The sequence below is a fragment of the Sander lucioperca genome, chromosome 12 (genome assembly GCF_008315115.2).
Source record: "Sander lucioperca isolate FBNREF2018 chromosome 12, SLUC_FBN_1.2, whole genome shotgun sequence".
Classification (NCBI taxonomy): domain Eukaryota; kingdom Metazoa; phylum Chordata; class Actinopteri; order Perciformes; family Percidae; genus Sander; species Sander lucioperca.
The window spans coordinates 3,519,532-3,538,511 of NC_050184.1; the positions used below are offsets into that span (position 1 = coordinate 3,519,532).

Below are 18,980 nucleotides of genomic sequence, written 5' to 3' on the forward strand. Positions count from 1 at the left end.
ATGGGCTTTTAACATTTTATTGATTACTTGTTCAACAGAAGGAGTAATGCCTCCTTGGTAGTGTATCATGTAAATACTATGGCAAGTTGATTCAAACAAAATATACACTTTAGTGTTCCAGTTGGCATTGGGGGTGGTGATGGCGCAGTGGATATGACACATGCCTTTGGTGTGGGAGACCTGGGCTAGATTCCCACTGTGATACAACAACCAATGTGTCCCTGAGCAAGACACTTAACCCCTAGTTGCTCCCGAGGCATGCTGACATATATAGCAATTATAAGTCGCTTTGGATAAAAGTGTCAGCTAAACGACATGTAATGCATAATGCCATACCATACTTGTAAACATTGTAATGGAAAAGAACATAGTAGAAGTGCCAACATGTACTTACCAGAGCAATGTCATTTACTGATACATTTTATTGTATTAATAAATAACATGTTGTGTATTATAAAAAAAAAAGTTTAAAGGTTAATCAAGTATGCAATTACAGAATAGGTTACACACTTATGATCTGCCATGCTAGCAGCTGGCTTGAGGAATGGCAATGACGGTTGATCTGTACGTCAGAGATGGGGACTCATGGGTGCCCGTATATCTCAGTTGGTAGAGCGCACGCCCATATATAGAGGTTTAGTCATTCAGCTTTCCTGTCAAAATAAAGGCCTAAAATGCCCCAAAAATTAATCTTAAAAAAAAATAAGAGATGGGGACTCAAGTTTGAGACCCGTACTGGAGTCGCACTAAAGTCGACATTGTGAAGTATGTCGAAAAAAGTGATACAAAAAGTCATAATACAGTATGTCGAAAAAAGTGATAAAAAAGTGATAATATAGTATGTTGAAAAAAAGTCATAGTATAGTATGTCCAAAAAGTGATAAAAAGGTCATAGTATAGTATGTTGAAGAAAAGTTATAGTATAGTATGTCGAAAAAAAGTCATAGTATAGTATGTCAGAAAAAGTGATACAAAAAGTCATAATATAGTATGTCGAAAAAACCTCAATATATGTGGTCCTGCTCTACCAACTAAGCTAACCCAGCCACATAGTATACTTTTTCTAAAAAAAGTGATAAAAAAGTCATAGTATAGTATGTGGAAAAAAGTGATAAAAAAAGTCATAATATAGTATGTTGAAGAAATGTCATTGTATAGTATGTCAGAAAAGTGATACAAAAGTTGTGGTATAGTATATTGAAAAAAGTCATAGTATAGTATTTCAGGAAAAGTGATAAAAAAGTCATAGTATAGCATGTCGTAAAAAGTCATAGTAAAGTATGTCAAAAAGAGTGATAGTAGAGTATTTCTTTAGGCATTTTCCGCCTTTAATGGATATGACAGTTCTATTATGAAAGGGGAGAGAGGGGGAAGATATGCAGAAAACATCCCAGGTCAGACTCAAACCCTGCACCTTCAGCTATGAGGAATAAACCTCTATATATGGCTGGCTGCTCTACCAACTGAGCTAACCCAGCCATATAGTACACTATTTCTAAAAAAAAGTGATAAAAAAATTCATAATATAGTATGTCGAAAAAGTGATAAAGAGTCATAGTATAGTATGTCGAAAAAAAGTCATAGTATATAGTATGTCTAAAAGAGTAAGAAAAAAAGTCATAGTATAGTATGTCAAAAAAAGTCATAGTGTAGTATATCGAAAAAGTGATGAAAAAGTATTTCTTTGGGCATTTCCACCTTTTATGGATAGGACAGCTCAAATAGGAAAGGTATAGTATGTCGAAAAAAGTCATTGTAATGTATGTCGAAAAAAGTGATAAAAAGTTATAGTATAGCATGTTGAAAAAAGTGATAAATACGTCACAGTATAGTATCTAAAAAATAGTCAAAGTGATAAAAACATAGTATACTATGTCCAAAAGTGTCACAGTATAGTATTTATTTGGGCATTTCCGCCTTTTATGGATAGGACAGCTCTAATATGAAAGTGGGGAGAGAGGGGGAAGACTCGCACCCTGCACCTTCAAGGAACAAACCTCAATATATGTGGGCCTGCTCTACCAACTGAGATAACCCAGCCACATAGTATAATAGTTCTAAAAAAGTCATAGTATAGCATGTCAGAAAAGGTCATAGTAAAGTATGTCAAAAAGAGTGACAGTAGAGTATTTCTTTGGCCATTTTCCGCCTTTAATGGATAGGACAGCTTTATTATGAAAGGGGAGAGAGGGGGAAGAAAAAAAAGCAATGAAAAAGTCATGATATAGTATGTCTAAAACAGTCATAGTATAGTATGTCGGAAAAAGTCATTGTAAAGTATGTTGAAAAAAGTGACAAAAAAGTCAACATATAGTATGTCGAAAAAAACTCATAGTAAAGTATGTTGAAAAAAGTCATAGTATATGGTAATATGTCAGAAAAAGTGATAAGAAAGTCATAGTATAGTATGTCGAAAAAAACTCATAGTAAAGTATGTTGAAAAAAGTCATAGTATACGGTAATATGTCAGAAAAAGTGATAAGAAAGTCATAGTATAGTATGTCGAAAAAAACTCATAGTAAAGTATGTCAGAAAGAGTCACAGTATAGTATTTCTTTGGGCATTTCCGCCTTTAATGGATAGGACAGCTCTAATATGAAAGGGGGGAGAGAGGGGGAAGAGATGCAGAAAACATACGAGGTTGGACTTGAACCCTGCACCTTCAGCTATGAGGAATAAACCTAAATATATGTGGGCTCTACCGACTGAGCTAACCCAGCCATACAGTATACCATTTCTAAAACAACTGATAAAAAAGTCATAGTATAGTATGTTGAAAAAAGTCATAGTATACAGTAGTATGTCAGCAATAGTGATAAAAAAGTCATAGTATAGTATGTTGAAAAAAACAGTTGTAGTGTAGTATGTCAGAAAAAGTGATAAAAAAGTCATAATATTGTATGTCGAAAAAACTCATAGTAAAGTATGTCAAAAAGAGTGACAGTAGAGTATTTCTTTGGGCATTTCGGCCTTTAATGGAATCTATTATGAAAGGGGGAGAGAGGGGGAAGACATGCAGAAAACATCCAAGGTCAGACTCAAACCCTGCACCTTCAGCTATGAGGAATTAAACCTAAATATATGTGGGTAGTATAGTATGTCAAAAAAAGTGAAAAAAAAAGTCATAGTATACTATGTCGAAAAGAGTCAGTATATCATTTTTTTGGGGATTTCTGCCTTTAATGGATAGGGCAGGTCAAATATGAAAGTGGGGAGAGATGGGGAAGACATGCAGAAAACAGCTTCGAGTAATAAACCTAAAGATATGTGGTCCTGCTCTACCAACTGAGCTAAGTCAGCCACATAGTATCCTATTTCTAAAAAAAGTGATAAAAAGTCATAGTATAGTATGTCGAAAAAAGTGATAAAATGTCATAGTATAGCATGTCGAAAATAGTCAATGTATAGTATGTCGATAAAAGTGATAAAGTCATAGTATACTATGTCGAAAAAAGTCATAGAAAGAAAGTCTGGAAGATCATGCAAACTCCACAGCCCGGACTGAAGATCAAACCAAGAGTAAGAATCTCCAGTGCCTACTTGCTGGTGCTAGTTCGAGCAGTCCTCACCACTTCGCCACCGTACATCCAAGCAAAAGAAGTTGAAAACAGTCATAGCATAGAATGTCGAATAAAAACATTACAAAGTCATGGTATGGTATGGAAAAAATAATATATCAAAAAAGTCATGGTCGAAAAAAGTGATGAAAAAGTCATAGTCTAGTATACAAATAGTTTTTGCAGCAAATACATTTTATTGAGATTGGAGGGGTATGCATTTGCTCAAGCAATATTACATAAATCAAACAGGGATAAATCATGGAATAGTATAAAGGTAATAAACAAGATACATTTATGAAATGTTGTAGTTTGCTGATGATCCCCAGTGACTTAAGTTTAGTTATATTTAAAATCAATATTTTTTCCAATTTAAGTTCTCATCAACCTAAATACCTAAGAAACAAGTTGGGAATTTATTTTCCCAGTAGAACTAGGAATTACATTCATATTGGGCGGTTCTGTATTACACAATTTATGTCCAGCGCCGACATTCAGTGCACACTCAAAGTGATGGTATGCAGGTTGCGGCAGTGAATCTTTTAATCAGGGGGTTTGCAGTATTGTCCAGTATTAGTGATCTTGTCTGGTGATCAGGTTGGTCACACAAGATGACAATGTGTGGATGGAGCAGCTCTGGAGTTGTCGGAGGGCAGCGTTGATAGTGCTTAGTAGATAGATAGATAGATAGATAGATAGATAGATAGATAGATAGATAGATACATAAATACATACATACATACATACATACATACATGCATACATACATACTTACGTACATACATAGATAGATACTTTATTGATCCCCAAGGGGAAATTCAAGGTCCGAGTAGCTTAAAGGTGCTGTAGGTAGGATTGAGAAGATCCAGGACTTAGCCAAAATATTTGAACATCAACAACTTCTCAGTCCCTCCCCCCCTTTCTGCTAAAGCCCAAAACGGTCTCCTCAGCCCCTCCCCCCACAAGGGAGAATGAATGTGTGTTAGAATGTGTGCAGTTAGACACCCCCGGCCCTAATTGGTGCATCTGAACAGGGAGCTGTGGATTTTTGCAAATCACACTACAGGCTGTAGGTGGTGCCAGAGGAGCCAGATTTTTTTTAAATTACCTGTTTCATGTAGTTCTACTTGAACATAGGGTCAGTTTCAGCAAATATGACAGAAAGTTATTTTTATAAGTCTTACCTACTGCACCTTTACACAAAACATACACATACATCATAAACAGGATGATAAAATAACAAATCCACGTGAATAATATGGACAATAAAAGAAAAGATACTAAATAAAAAATCCACATGAATGTACTAAGGGATGTATAAGCATGAGACGCTTGCAGTGACAGGGCAGGGACTGACCCTGTGATTCAGTATGCATGGTAAGGTGCTCTATGAGAGTGTGTGTCATGGTGGTATAGTGCAAATAAGTCCAATAGTGCAAAGTTAAAGTCTAGAGACCAGCATTAAATATGGACAATATAAGAGAATAATGGAAGGTTATGTAAGTTGTAATAAGTAATATTGTTACTTTTGCCACTGAGAAATTAGCAAAGTGATTACATTGCGAAAGTGATTTTCAGTCAATAATGTTCCTTTAATGTTCCTCCATTTAGGTTAAGAACCAAAACTAAGAAGCAGGGAAGTGTGTATCCCACAGTGCAAACTCTTTGGTAATAAGAGTGAAAAATCAGAACATGAGATGACATCACTGTGGGTGATGAGTGTAACCCCTCGCCTTTTCTCAGTCCGTCCGTAGAATCCACCTCCCAGAGTCAAACAGTGTGCTGAATCCTGGCCACAGGCCTCCTTCTACAATAACAATCCTTTATTCCTCACACACTTCATTCTGAGGTGGCTTTCTCCAAAAAAAACTGAACAAGATGACAGCTTTGTAAATGGCCCAGACCCAGATATCATTTATTTATATAACTGTATTGGTCTTGATGCATTTCCCTTAAAAGTAAAGCTGACATTTCAAGTTAGGTTTTACAAATGGTCTGGGCAAGAAAAACAAAGTACAGAAAGCACCTCATTTTCACCCACCCTGAGAGAACTAAGCATGTGTGAAATGCATTATGGTCAAAGTTGAGCACACTTTTCCAGTTGGTTGAGATGGATGAGGACTGTTATTTGTTTTCTTTGTTGAGAATAATGGCAAAGATGAGTTTTCAAAGACTTACACAGTGACTATTTAGAAATTCAAAGAGCATGCTTCTCCAAGATAATTTTGAGCTCTTTAGAAATGTGTGATTTGTCTTTTGATGCCTTTTAGGCTGCATTGATGTTGAGACATTTCAGTGTCATGTTAGCATAACAAGGAGCTTGCAGCTGATAGCAGGAACAGTGGTGTAAAATGGATGGGTGTTTCTTTTTACCCCCAGCAGGATTAGGAGACAGTTTACAGATAAGATTGCCAAAGACATCAGCATAGTAATCCTGTCTTCTGGCCAACTCAAGATCTTTGATCCCTCTCTGAATTCATATGCATGAATGTATAGAAAGAGTAAGAGATAACAAGACTGCAAGGCCCTGAAAACTGGATTTCCATATAGCACATTATCTTTATTGATGAGTCCCAAAACATGAAACATACAGTGGATATGCCACATCCACCGACGATCAAAGATTCACATGAAATATGGACGTTCAATTAAAAGATGAGAGTATGCAAGGCTAGTTTAATCAGTTGCTTTATTTGATGGGAACTTTTCAGTGGCGGCAGGATCAACTTCACGTTTACATCGCTAACCCACTCTGTTTCACTGTCTCATTGTTTGTTTGAGTCTTGGCTTTCTATAAAAAATAAAGTAGTTTTTCATGATGCCATACAAGAACCTTAAGTTCTACCCTTTCAACCTTATCCACTGGGTCTCCAAGCCCCAAAATTGTATTTACCCCCTAGGGATCAACAAAGTATAAATTACTATTATATTATTATTATTATTATTATTATTATTATTATTATTATTATTATTATTATTATTATTATTAAGTATACAGTTGACATCATAGGGATATGAGAATTCAATTTCTATATCACCTTTCAAAGCCTAGGTTACAAAGTGCTTTAAAAATGACACCATACGTTGCAGCAACATTTAGAGAATGTAAGCTGTGTCCCAATTCAACAATTCAGAACACACGGTTGTTTTGCCAAAGTTAAATTGCATGTTATCATTATCAGGAAGTCAAAATGTGAGGTTTCTGTCATATGTCTGTCACGGTGGTTGTTGCCGAGATAGTAAACAGTCGCGGCCCTCCAGCCAGCTCCTCTGGTCACGTTAGCGGTTAGCGAGTGTTAGCATGGCAGCGTTAGCTAGCACCAGTCGATATCACCTCACCTGCTTGTGTGTCTCAATTTTTTTGCGAGTAACTAACGTAAGTATTCTATAAATATTTAACGCTAGTACCCCGATGATGAAATTACTGAAAATGTTGATCCCTACTAGTAGCCATGATAAATTAGTAAAGCTCAATGTTTACCTGTTCAGGAGGAAATTAACCAACTCAGCATCTGTCAAAGTCATTTTGGGATATAAGCTGTCTCCATCTTTTAAATGCATTTTCAATATTTACTTGTGTTTTTAAGTCTCTGGTGATGCAACTGTTTAGAAAGATGCAAAGGTGTTTTAGGTCGGGTAGAATGAATCTATCTCCGTTGATCCAGTTTGTTGGGTTGGGGCTTCCAGGGCTGCGCTGCTGTTCATATCTGGCAACCCGGGTGTCAAAATAGACAGTGGGCGACAACACACAGGCCAAAACAAAAACAGACACTATATATATATATATATATATATATATATATATATATATATATATATATATATATATACATATATATATATATATATACATATAGGTACCCGCTCTACCAGGTGAGCTAACCAGGCACCTATCCTTTTGCTACTTTAAAGTTGGTAGAGCAGGTACCCGTATATAGAGGTTTACTCCTCGACGCAGAGGGCCGGGGTTCGACTCCGACCTGCAGCCCTTTGCTGCATGTCATTCCCCCTTCACGTCTTCATCTGTCCTGTCAAAAATAAAGACTGAAAATGCCCAAAAAAATAATCTTTAAAGTGCTCATATTATGCTCATTTTCAGGTTCATAATTGTATTTAGAGGTTATTTCAGAACAGTTTTACATGGTTTAATTTTCAGAAAACACCATATTTTTGATGTACTGCACATTGCTGCAGCTCCTCTTTTCAACCTGTGTGTTGAGCTCTCAGTTTTAGCTACAGAGTGAGATATCTCACTTCTGTTCCATCTTTGTTGGGAGTCGCACATGCTCAGTACCTAGGTAAGGACTACTAGCCAGTCAGAAGCAGAGTATGAGGGCGAGCCATGCTAGCAGCTAGGCGAGCATTACAACGAGTGTTCCAAAGTGACCACGTTTGTCTCTGAAGTAAAGGCTGGACTACAATAGAGCTGTTTGGAGCAGTTTGTGAACAGTGTTTTCTGTTGGAGATGGTAAGTCCCTTTGGGGTGGACTTTGGATTTTTTTTACTTTGTAAACCTATAGCATGCACAAAAAAGATATATGACACAATAAAGGAAAGGGAAAAAGCCAAAAAGCACAATATGAGCACTTTCAATGAAGTTAACTGTTCACATAATACAGTTACGTGAGCTATTTAAATTAGCTGGATACACGGTTAAACCTCATTTACCAGTGTATCACCGTGTGTACTTCGTCCACAGCAATCCCAACAATCAGTCCTAAAACCTCCCAGTTAGAGAGTAAATGCCGTAAACATATTCTTTGTAAATCTTTACAATCAATCCCCGAAAGAACCAAGCAGGGCTGATTTGTTGCAGGAACAACATTTTCTTCAAAACTTGCCATTTTTAGCATGTAGCTTGCTAGCACGAAGGTTGTTGTTTCCAGAAGCAAACAGAATTTAAGATACGGCAACACACAGAGAGCGGAAAGTGAGGGACATTCAGCGTATGTTCCACGCACGGGATGTCAGGTAATGATCCTGAATTATCCTGAAAATGTACTTCCATTTATCCAAACTAGAAGAATACTGACACCTTAGATCTTTAAGATCTTCAGATATTTAAAACTGTTTGTCCCACTAGCTTTGACGATATATTGTAAAAGCACTGTAATGCCTCATGCATCCCTTAAAAAAATACCTCTTATTTCTTAAAATGTCTGCCTCTCTCCACACATAGTATCCCTCCCTGCTCCTTCTAACACCTATTTTCTCACACCTCTTTGCTTTTCAGGCCAAGCATGGGGTCCCTTTTGACTGGCAACCCAACAAAAATGGCTCTGGAGGGCAGGAGCGTGAGACCAGGTACTGTTTCCTTCAAGCATAATATCCATCTTTTCTCCCAGCATTCCTTGGTATCCCCGAGAGCAATGTCTCACATCCAACAAAAATGAAGTCAGTCCACACTAAGTTAAAGGTTTTAAAGACAGTGTAATCGCATACTGTAGATATATGTTTCTCTCCAGCTGAACCTGGGAGGGGGGACATTTCAACAGAGAGATCTGAAATAACAGACAGAACCGTCCAACAACAATTCAATCTTTGCCTTTCCTTTCCCTCTGTCCAGAACATTAAAAACAGACTAGGAAATATAGGGACTGAGCAGATGCAGAAGTGTAAGGAACTGCATTACCTGTCAGTCCAGCTAACATACATCCTGTCCTTTAAAGCAGTGATTCCCAACCTTTCTTTTCAGATGTGCCTCCCTATTAGATGAACTATTAAAATTAAATTATACCCAATTTTCATTAACACTTGATTATTTTTCAGTAACTATATAACAGTTTGCAATTGTACTATTATTGGCAGAAGCTAGATGTTTAACTATTTATCCAGGGTCGGACTGGGATTATAATTCAGGCCAGGAATCTAACATCAGGCCAGGCCAATCTCCACACATTCACAACAGACCACATTTCCAGTAACCGCTTTGTTGAAATATTTGTTTGGTTTCTTTTTCAAGATTAAGGAGGCACTGCAACGGCGGACGGAATCCTTGGCTATCCGTGTGGAAGATGACGGCAATGGCAGCTGGGCGAATAGTCAAAATAACCTCACCGGTGACATCCCAGACATTCCGGAAGAGGACCCCCTTGGTGAGATAAAGTGATGACTTTGCTCCCTCCAGAGACGCTTCTCATGCCGGCTCTCCCTCCTCCCCAATGGGAGCACTAAACCTCGATAAAGGAGACGGAGCTCCACGCTTGTGGATTTCTCAGTCCTCAACGTCCTCCGCTGTGGCCTTGCTTCATGGAGCTTCGGCCCTTCACGGAGGCTTTCTCCGATCTTGGGAAACTGAAGGCTCCAGTATCCCGCTACGTGACGTTCACCAGGGTCCACAGCAAGAAGAGTTCTGTTGGATTAATTTGCACTAGATCTGAAAGATGGCTGTCCTTATTCCTATAGTATAGTAAATAGTATTCCTAGTAGTGAAGGATCTTCCATTGTTTGTGTTCGACCTGTTTCTTTACATGGCATCAGTGGCAAATGCTGTTCCTGGAAAAGCTCTTTGTGTAGCCAAGTATTGCATTTAATTATTCCCACCAAACCTAGGAGTTAAATATGCATGTGTCAGTTCAATTTTACATTTAGTTGAGTTTTTAAGTCAACTGGCATGCTCTCATTCTGGGCTTATTTTAGTTGTCAATATAGCTGATCATATAATGCAGTTGTTGTTGAGCAGTATATGTGGAGATTTAGTCAGACTTTGCACCCTATACAGGAATTAGAGTGACAATCTTGGTGCAGCAATGCAGGAATCAGCCTGTTTAACAGTTAGTATTACTAAACAGGGGTGGGGGGGCGTCCCTGTCTACCCGTCGTTGGCTGTTATGCAGAATTGTGTTTTCTGACTGAAAGAGAATAGATAACGAGATTTAATATGTAGTACAGTTTCAGTATGGACAAAAATCTCTACAAAAATGACTTGGAATTTATAATGTGGATGCGTCTTTATCTTCACACCTAAATCTCATTTCCTTAGTCTGGTGACACACTGGAGGCGAACAAATTATTCAACACCGTCTCGGACACTTTTCAGATTGTAACTGTGGCTGTGTCAATGCCTACAAGAGTAGCATTGTGTTAAGGAGCAACTTTCTACTTTCTCCAAACTTCGTATTGTTTTGATCTGTAATCTTGAAGGCAAAGGTCAGAAAAGGGGAGGCCTGAAACTACAACCATCTTCTACTCCACAGACATTTATCCTCAGCAGGTGAAGACTAAACATTCTCACCCATCACTGCATCACTTTCTTTTTGGCAGTTTTGCAGCAAATCACTATGAAACGTCCAGGTGAATTTGGCCTTTATTTGCTTGCCGGTAAACTTTTTCAGCTAGCGACCCTGCTCATTTCTCGTGTCGCAGGTCAATCCCATGGCTTGTGCGATGCTTTCAGAAGGAATTGACTTGCGTCCCATAAAAATGTATTAGGGTTGAACTTCTCCATGTGCAACACTGACAGTACTAGGTCTTGTGACTTCTGAGTTAGTGGGGCAGAGCGAACACTGAGGTGTACCTATGTTTAGAGGAAAAACAGGAGTGTGAAGCTATTTTACAAAGGAAGTGTAGTCTTGCCTAATGTTAAGCATTCAGTCTCACCAATCTGCAATGTTTCATTCATTGATGACACATTTATGTATGTATACTGTATGTAGTCTTTCACACACTAAATTGCACAGACACATTTGCTTTCAATATGCTTGTGCAGACTTGCCAAAAAGAGCACATGGAAAAAATGAATGAATCATCATATACAGTACATACTCACTGTCTTTAGTCAATGTTATACAGTCTGACTAACACACACACACTCACACACATACACACACACACACACCATTCCACTCCCTCCTGGATCTGTATGTGTGCCAAGGAAAGTGATATTGCATATGTGGAGACAGGTGTGGCAGCCGTACTGTATACCCAGGAAGAGGGGCTTAGGTTCAGGGAAGGGGATCGCTTGCCATAGACACCCCAGATACCCCTAACCCTATAAAGCTTATGGGGCTAAATCCTGCCACCCCATACCCTTTCTCACACACCAGTACTTGCATAGTAACACAATATCCCACTGCTGCAGTCACGCACCAGCCAGATTGGTGTTGGCTCAGGAAAAACAGCTGAGGAGGATGGCCTGTGTCCATAATGTATTTAGTGCATTTGTTGTGTGTGCGTGCATGTGTGTGTTTGTGTGTGTGTATGTGTGTGTGTCTGTGTGTGTGTGTGTGTGTGTGTGCGCATAGGGTGGCTATGGTGTCATGGAAGATATTCTGGAGCTGTTAGCTGTGATCATTTTTCTGTGCGTCAGTCTCTCTCTCTGTGCAGATTTGTCATGCATGTAAAATTGAAGTTGTTCATTCATTACTGACCAATCAAAAATGTAAGAAAATATTAACTGGGTGACATTTGAGTCATATTACTGTGAAATCGGGAGATTAGCGGGTCAAATTACCTATCGGGAGCAGGGCAGGAGAAAGGGTCAAAAGTAAGGAGACTCACGTGTAAATTGGGAGTGTTGGGTGCTAGCAGGTATGATACAACCTGTGTGAATACGTGAATACAGAGCACACTCTACCAACTGTGTTACTGCAGTGTACCTAGAGACTGAGCAGGGATAACCTACTACATATATTTTATAAAATAGTAGTTGCTTATTAAACTGGGTTGCATGGATAAAAATGTATGGATATATATTAATAATATATTTTTTACACATCATGTTTTAGTGTTCAAATACATGCGGAAGGCAAAGTGAATCCTTAAAGAAGGCGGAAGGCAAATCCTTTTTTTCAACCATTTTTTTGTGTCTAAGTGACTGATGAGAACAACAATCTTTGACGTTGGTCCAGTATTACGCAAGATCACTGGAGTCAGCAGCCGAGAAACAAGCTACAAGTTAATAGGGCAATTATCCAGCTTGTATTTACCTTCACAAAAGTGCTAATTTTGCCGCTGACAGGCTCAGATTAATATAAGTGTAAAGTAAAATAAGTGTCTGACAACATTATGGAAAGGATTTCTAAGGAGGTCAACCTTTCTGTTAAAGAGTAAGAACCTTTTTTTTTTTTACATAAAAACATCTGTGAAATTGCGTTTGCTAAACCCACCAGACTCCATGTAAATTAACAGTAATTTTAGCAATTGTAAAATACACTTCATTCAAAGTCGACAGAAGCAAAATAAAAACGCCGTTTTGGGTCGTCTTTCCACTTTTTCAACCATCACAACTCTAGTTTTGGTTGAAGTAAACATGGTTTACTGATTTACATGTGAAAATATGTTGGCTCTATACACGCTAAATGTATTGCTCTTTTAAGTCTGGTGGGTTTAGCGCTAGTGACTTCAGAGCTGTTTCTGGTTAAACAGAAAGGTCTAAAATAAGTTTTAAAGGTCCATCTCTGAAGGGATCCTTTCCATAATGATGTCAGACACTTGGAATATTAACCTGAGCCTGTCAGCGGCAAAACGAGCACTTTTGTGAAGGTAACTACAAGTTGGACAAGTGCCCTATTAACTTACATTGTAGCTTGTTTCACCGCTGCCGACTGCAGCGATCTCGCTCAATACTGGACCAATGTCAAAGATTGTTGTTCCCATCAGTCACTTAGACACAGAAACATAGATTGGAAAAAAAAACGGTAGTTACGCTTTAAGGTCAACTGTACCTGTGGATGGCTGGCATAGTGGCCACCATACCTACCAGTAAACATATCAATGTTGTGTAAAATAAATGTTTTGTTTTTTCATGAATAGGCCGATTTATCTTTTCTTATTATATGTTGGATTTGTGTTAATGAATATTTCAGACATTTTAAATTTAATTTCAAAAAAATTATACAATCCCCTTACCCCCACCAATACATTTCTGGAAGAAACTTGATACCGTAATTCAGCAGTATATTTGGAATAATAAACAACCTAGGCTAAAATACTCTACCCTGCAACGTACCACAAACACGGGAGGCCTGGCCCTCCCCAACCTTAAAGTGTACCACAGAGCCTTTCAGCTACGGGTCCTCAGAGTGTGGATGGACCCCTCATCTACAGTCCCATGGAGAGGAATAGAACAAAACCTCACTGGAAGTCTAATGGCGTTTTTCCATTACATGGTACCTGCTCGACTCGCCTCGACTCTACTCGCCTTGACTCGACACACTGTGCGTCCGTTTTCTATTGCAGATTTTAGTACCGCCTCAGCGTGGCTGGTCGTTATGCCGTATCGATGCACACACCAGCGCACAAGTATAAACATCAGGCCACTTGAGTTTGTTTTACAGTTCTGTGGAGGCTCCACGCAGAGCTTTCGCCGTAGCCTGTGTAGCCTATGTAAAAGTGGCCTGATGTTTATACTTGTGCGCTGGTGTGTGCGTGGAGCCGACCATGTGTGTGTGTAGTTAGGCTACGGCGAAAGCTCTGCCGGAGCCTCCGCAGAACTGTAAACAAGCGGCGCTGAAGTAAACTGCTGTGACCTAACGTACACACACATAGAACGTCGAAGGTGTGTGTTGCCAGAAGACACATTTAGTTTCAAATTAAGCTGGAGGCAGCAAAAAAAACAGCTGGCTAAACTGTTTAAAAATAGCGGGTTTGTTCAGGACACCCCCCTCTGTCGCGTTCACGTCACCTTTTCGGCTCGCCTCAGCTCGCTTGGAACTTCGACTGAGGAGGTACTAAAAAAAGTACCTGTTAGCAGGTACCAGGTACTTTTTTTCGTAATGGAAAACCAAAAAAGGCGAGTAGAGTCGAGGCGAGTCGAGCTGGTACCATGTAATGGAAAAGCGCCATAAGACTGCAAGACCTTGCCTTTACAGGTGTGTGTCCAAAAAAGTGTATTCTAGCCTATGGCCCTATTATCACCAACACATTGACCAACTTTAAACAGATGGAGGAGCAACTACACTACACCAATAAGTGGTATTTGAACACCACAATTTGGCACAACATACACTTAATGTCTGGTTACAGAGGTATTTATACTCTAGACCAGCTATTCAATGATGTAGGTATGTTAAGTTTTGAAGACCTGAGAGCTAGCTTTGAGGTCCCTAGGACATCCCTCTTCCTTTAGCTTCGCTTAAGATCAGCCTTACAATGTTATGGAGTACCATGGGGGAACAGTCTTGAGATGGCACCCAATCATTAAATGGCTTGTTGATTCTCCTGTGAGAGGATTAGTGTCCAGGATTTATGCTAAACTGTTGCAAGTATCCGTAGGAGAACTCCCACTAGTAAAGAAATGGAAGCGAGAGCTGAGCCCGGAGGGGAATGTAATTAATTGGGAGACAGTTTGGGACATTTCCCACTGTTCCAAGAACCCAAATTACCAGCAGATCCACTTCAACATATGCCATAGGACATATTGGACGCCTCAGAAGAGATACGTCTCTAAAGTCATTCCCACTCCCTATTGCACGTTCTGCCAACCTGAACAAACTGGAACTTTCCTGCACATGGGCTGGGAGTGTGAACAGATGCATGAGTTTTGGAATAAAACAACATCAATAATATCTGATATGATAGGATGTTGAATTCCTACTGACCCGATTGTTTTGATGACTCTAAATTACACCTACTTGGGAGACAGAAGAAAATTCAACCGCGACCAAGAAAATGATAGCTCAACGCTGGTTCCCCCCCCACTCGCTTTGTATAAAACAGTGGTTGGCATATTTTCTAGACATAGTTATGCTCAAGTTCTCTACAGCAAGGATTAACAAAGCCAAATCATTGACTATAGACCTATGGAAAAACGCAGCAGCACAAACTCTGTATGTTTAAAAATATAAAACCAATAAAAAATTGATCTTAAAAAAAAAAAAAAAAATTATACAACAATTGAGTGGACCCCCCTGCAGTAACTCTGAAGAGCCCTAGGGATGGCGGCCCACCTGTTGAGGATCTCTGCATTAACATTTACTTCTGAGTACCACTTAGAGCTGCCAAAAGGTAAAATTGCTTTGTGCAGCTTAAAAACAAGTTCTGTGAATGAAAATGTCCCTGAACAAGGGATAGTATCCTCAAAAGGTGACATCAGAATCCTAAAACAGTTGTAGAAAGATATACTAGCAAAGATATCTTGCACGTAAAATATAATTTCATCCAAAACCAGCGGTGGAAGGAGTATTCAGATCCTTTACTTAGGTAAAAGTAGTAATATCACACTGTAAAAATACTCTGTTACAAGTAAAAGTCAAAGTAAAAAAGTAAAAGTAAGTAAGAATAATCAGGAAAATGTACTTAAAATATTAAAGGTAAAAGTACTCGAGTACAGAAAAATCCTCACATTTTAGAAACTGGAAACGATCTAAACAGTTCTGTCAATCAACTAAGTGTTTAATGAGCTAATCATTTCAGCTGTACTTGTAGGCCTGTATATTGTTTGGTAGTTTAATTTATAATACAATTATACTTTTATAAACTACATGTGTTTTGTGTGCAAAAATCGTAATTTGTAAAGTAACTTTAGTGGAGTAAAAAGTACAATATTTCTCTCTGAAATGTAGCGGAGTAGAAGTAGGAAGTGGCATGAAAAGAAAAGACTCAAGTAAAGTACAAGCACCTCAAATTTGTACTCAAGCACAGTACTTGAGTAAATGTCATTAGTTACATTCCACCACTGTCCAAAACAAACTCTTTTTGCAAACTAATTTATCTGGGCTTTTCTTCCGTCCTGTCTCCTGTCCTTCTGTTCCACTCCGGCCTTTCCTCCCCTCAGCTGACCTCCCCACCCCCCCAGCGCTTATCCTGCAGATGTTGGCTTGACTTTGTGGTTTGTCATCTCAGCACAAAGGCTGCTCTGTTTACAAGGGCCTGGCATCGGCCTGGGCACCTGCCAGCGTAATCTGTCCTAGACAGCCGCTCATAGAGCCAAGGGGAGGGCGGGCATGAGCTGGGCATGGAGCATGGAGAGAGGGGGGGGGGTAGGCAGGGGTTACAAGGCAGGAATAGAGTCACAGCTCCACAGCTGTGAGGGGAGAGAGAGAGAGAGAGAGAGATACCATATCTCCTTCTTGCAAGGAGAATGGCCTACTGAGTGTGAATGTTGCTTTAGGACCTTTCTTACTCTGACCTCGTTTCACAACAAGTCTTTTGATTTTTACCAAAGACTTCATTCATCACACAATGAATGAATAAATGGGTTGGGTCAGACATGTCTGGGTGTGTTTGTTTCACTTTTAAATGCTGCACATGTGTTGTGAAATTGGTGAAGATGTTTTCTTAATTTGCTTGTGTTTTGTCTATTTGCATGTGTTTTCTTAAGTTGAGCTCTCAAGGCCACCGTGCAAATGTGTTTCTTATAGGGATGCACCGAATCCAGATTTTTGGGGTTCAGCCGAATACCGAATTCACTGGTTTTCTGCCGAATCCGAAACCGAAAACCGAATCCTACTCCCATCCTCAGTCCATTAACACAGTAAACACATTATTGAAGTAAACAACGTCCACAGCAGTGTATTTTTGTCCTTTTCTGTCCTTCCTTTTCCGTACCTGAAGTTGCTGCATTTTGGCTGCTGTCTGTGATGTTGTGTATTGTTTAGGGTCCTTGCCACCACGAGACAAATCACCATTGCAGATTGAACATGTAGCTGGACTTGAATTGGTCTTGATGGACTACTTTTTCACAAAAGCAGAATATATAAATCCAGGATAACTGATAAAGCGAGGCTTGACCTAGTCTAATCTGTGCATCCTGGCTTGGTGCGTTTCACGAAGGCCAAGCCAGGCTGAGGAGGAGCGACTAGGTTGAGCCAGGCTGAAGTAATTCAGATAGATGCACGTCCACGGCTTTCCTCGATCACAGATTTACTGATGCCAAAATGGAGAATACGCATTGTACATACTTTATACAGAGTGAGCAGCAGCTTCTTGTGGAAGTATGATGATGTGAAACACATTTTTTGTATTAAAAAGAAAAGAAACACAGCCGCTGTAGTGAAACAGTGAGAGAAAGCGTAGCAGACGATCACGGACCGACTGAATGTGTAAGCAGCCTAAATATATACATTTACTGACCTCTGCTCTGAACTGAAACCATCATAATCATACCATTCAAGGATTAGGTTACTAATCATTTGCACAAATGAACAGTTGTACTCTTTGCCTTAAAAGTAAGCAGAAGATAATGTTACTCAGGAAATTTACCATGAAGATCAATTTTCTACAATGCTAGAGTATGATGCGTAAATATCTCTTTCACTCTGTTCCTCCCTCTCTCTCATGGGCTAAAATATAAATTTCCTAAGTCATATTAACTTCCACTGCTCACTTTTAATGCAAAGTGTAGCTACAACTGTTTGCTTTTGCAAAAAAATTCAGTTAAGAGCAGTAGTTCATAAATGTATATTTTTAGACTATCATTCAGTCGGTGCGCTATTATCTGCCACGCTTTTTCTCGCGTTTTTTTTTTATTTTTTATAGAGGACGAGTTTCTTCTCTACATATTATATGCCTTGCTCCCTTGTGGACATAGAAAATAAAGACACTGAAGAAATTGGACTCTAAAATCTAGAAACTATAAAGATAATTAAGTGATAAATCCAATGCACACTGTAAACATGAATGGAACAGAGTACATTCATCAGTTATTTTCCGCCCCCCCCCCAGCAAAACATAAGGTCAAAAACCATTGGGGTGTCCTCTCCACTGTTGTTACATGAATGTACAGTAGCCTACATCACTAGATAGTTACTGGTTCAGTGAACTAAGACTATAATTTGGGAGGATTGTACAATTAGGACATGTTCTTTAAATTGTACAATCCTCCCAAATTATAGTCCCAATTTACTGGACAACACAATTTGTGTGCTAAGAATGCCAAATACAATGCACATGGAAGTGGAACAAACATGATCCTTATTGTTAAAGAATTAAAAAAAAAATGAATCAACTAAAATAATTCAAGGTGCATTGGTCAACTATAGAAATGTACAGCGTTGTATGTATTGCCCTTAGTAACAGACTTCATTTAAAACACATTTGAAATGTTATCAGCCTTTTCTACTTATCTCAACAACTGCAGTAATATATTCATCAAACTTCTAACAACAATATGAACAGCAGTCTGCATACAGCAATATAACAGCAAACAATGACTGTCACATGAATAATTATTAAAAACAATTATGGTCACAACTTTAAATAATAACAGTACTTAAATGAACAGCAATATGCACCTGTTGTATTTTAATCCAGGCTGATAACAATAGGGTAAAACCACTGCTGGGTGATCAGAAAAGGTTCCAGGATTAATAAATCCTGGCTGTTAGCCTGGTCGGGAGCAGGCTAGCTGCACAGAATAAATCTCCATGGTGATTTATGTGCCTCCACTTTCGTGAAACCGAGTCAAGGCTTAAATCATCCAGGATAACTGATAAATCCCGGCTTAATCCCTTATCTTGGTTTTGTGAAACAGGCCCCAGGTCT

The 18,980-nt window shown here is 39.0% G+C and overlaps 1 long non-coding RNA gene across 1 annotated transcript in view; it reads left to right on the forward strand.

The window, feature by feature from the left end:
• LOC118496516 overlaps positions 1–13,017 on the forward strand; it is a 21,491-nt gene extending 8,474 nt beyond the window's left edge. The window contains exon 2 of the long non-coding RNA XR_004899083.1: positions 12,948–13,017. This is a non-coding gene — a long non-coding RNA (uncharacterized LOC118496516). The remainder of the gene's footprint in view (positions 1–12,947) is intronic.
• Positions 13,018–18,980: the final 5,963 nt, after the last annotated feature.